Here is a 3,018-nt window from a genome sequence, read left to right on the forward strand (position 1 = left end):
GATTATTCGATTTAAAAACTAATAGTGATTCAAAATCAAGTTCAACTAAAGATAATAAAAATGGTTTACTCTTTCAATTTCAAATTCCACTTTTAACATAACCAATGTTGGCCGTTAAGCGTTACTTCACAAATAGAACACGTCTAACAGAAATTTCTCTTACTTGCTAATTTCCTATCTCTATTTCTTCATACAAATATGAAATCATTCCAGTGGATATGGCACATAAACAGGATCAAGCAAGATACGTCCTTGTAGTATGTAACTACATCATCAGGAGTAAAAAACTATGTGATAAGAGGATAATTTTATAAAGCAAAGGTTTAACTCGTTGTAATCTGTGAGGGTGTTATGAGTATTGTACATAAGAAGTCAATATTTCTTTCCAAAATTGTGCATTATTGCCAGCTAACCCTCCATCTCTATTTAACAAAAAGTATTTATTATAGAGCACAACATTTCTATTGATTCTCTAATATTTAAATCACTTTAGATTCATTTGAAATTATTGTTTCGTACCATTGTATTGAATGATCTGTTTCAACAATGTGCTCAATAAGAGACGAAATTAGCTCTTCTTTTTTTTTTTTTTTTTAGGTCCGCACATAACCTCTATGTTTAGTAAGACGATATTTCAAGTTACGTTTAGATTGGCCAATATATTTTTTGCTGCGTTCACACCTAATTTGATATATACCCTTTTTTCTCTAAAATGTCTTTTTTATCTTTGATGCTAGGAAGTATTGTTTTAATTTTGTTAAATGGTTTAAAATTTAGAATAAAATATTTTTTTCTGAATACATTGGCAATTGGGCTAGTTATACCTTGTATATGTGATAATACTACTGTACTGATAATTTTATTATCATAGACATTGTTTAATCTAGTGCATTGCTTGATAAAAATTGAATGGTATTTTCTTTGTATTATACGTTCAACTATATCAACATTATAACCTCTGTCGTTAGCAATGCTTTTTATATAATTTAATTCGTTTTCCAAATTAGTAGAATCAGAAAAAATTTAAATGCACTGTCTGTATAAGTATGAAAAGCTGCTAATTCTTGAGAAAATGGGTGACATGATTTTTGATGTGGCGGCATGGAGACTGAATATGTTCTCCGATAAACAGTTGTGGAAATAGTTCCATTATAATTTATTTTAACAAGTACATCTAAAAAAGTAAACAATTATCTTTGTATTAAGCAATTTATTTAGACTATCACCACGTTTTTTAGTTGTTTTTTTACTGCAAAAGCGTTCAGCTCAATTACCTAAGCCTTATATAGGTGCGAGACGTAAACAATAGGATCTAATTTGCCTAGCAACAACGAAAAAACAAGAACGTGCCCTAATTTTTTTCGTTTTTGCTAGACAACTTGTGATTCGAATTGTTCCGTTAGATCATGTTGTTTACTAAACGTCTCGCACCTTTATAAGGCTTAGGTAATTGAGCCGAAAGCTTGTGAATTAATAAAAACTAAAAAACGTGGTAATAGTCCAAATAAACTACTTAATACAAATAAGAGTACTCACATTGAAAGCCTGAAAGTTACTTAAACAATTATCTTGTTCAATCTTATACGTAAACTGAATTAACTTAGAAGGATCAACATGGTTTGGATAATCAGCAAATGTTTTTAACTCAATATCTTCATGCCGTCAAACCAAGAAAGTGTCTTCAACAAATCTAATCATGTTTTAAAAAAGCATTATCAAGAGCAATACGTTCGAAGCTATCCATATAAAGGCCGCATAGGAGTGAAGAAAGAGAGGAACCCATGGCTAATCCAATATTCTGCTCATAATACTTTTCATTGACTTTGAAAAAATAATTTTCAACACACACTTTAGTTAAATAAAAAATGTCAACAATTTTGATTGGAGAAATGAAAGCAATTAATAGTACCTTCCACCGGGACTTTAGTAAACAATGAAACTACATCAAAGAAAAAAAAAGATACCTACTTATCAGAAGAATTAAGTTTAATGTTCTTATTTTTCTTGCCCCTCCCCCCAGTGGCACAGCGGTATATCTGTGGACTTTTATTGCTAGAAACTGGGTTTTGATACCCGTGGAGGGCAGAGTACAGATAGCCCTTTGTGTAAATTACACTTTTCGAGATAAAACACCTTAAAACTTTAAGTTTTATTTAATGGCGACGTTTCGAGCAAATGCTCTTTTTCCAGGCAGAACACAGATAGTGACGAACTACTGCAGAATGTTTTGAAAGTGAACAATACACGAGAAATAAACAATATAGTGTTGACAATGTAACAAGTCTAAAGAAAATAGTGACGAAATAATGAAGGAAATATATAATTATACAAATATATAATTAAACGGTTAATATCGGAAAGTTTAAAAAACTATTAAAAATCATTTAAAAAAGAAAGAAAGAAAATTAATGTTAAAATTTATAAAAAACTGAAACGTTCGTTGATACTAGAGGGACTTATACAGCCTAATTTGAAAATGATTTCTTTTTCAATTCTGATTCTTTTAATGGTGTTGGAGGGGGCATGTCTTAGGGCAGTTACTCTGAAATTAAGGATGGAATGATTCGCTTTGTTAAAGTGTCGAGCTACAGGTTTATCTAGATCTTTAATCAAAATGCTACGCAAGTGTTCTCGTGTGCGTTCAGAGAGCATACGGCTGGTTTCTCCTATGTAGATGTGGTCACAGTAGTTACAAATAAAACAATAAATTAAACATGTAGAGGTACATGTGAAATGGCTATTAACAGTATAGGTTGACTTAGGGCCCTTAACAGATGTTCTATGATCGATGTAATGGCAAGTGTTGTATCTGCTTCTCTGGCAATTGTACGTACCAATTTCTGTGTGACATGGTTGTTGTATGTTGTTCAGAAGTTGACTGTGGACGAGTAAAATTTTAATGTGTAGCCCTTTGTGTAGCTTTGTGTTCAACAACACCATTTAATTTACTCAACAAATTCAGCGCAGATAGTCCTCGTGTAGCTTTGCGCGAAATTCAAAACAAACACACTCAACAAA

This window comes from Limulus polyphemus, unplaced genomic scaffold, assembly GCF_000517525.1.
Source record: "Limulus polyphemus unplaced genomic scaffold, Limulus_polyphemus-2.1.2 Scaffold298, whole genome shotgun sequence".
Taxonomy (NCBI): Eukaryota; Metazoa; Arthropoda; class Merostomata; order Xiphosura; family Limulidae; genus Limulus; species Limulus polyphemus.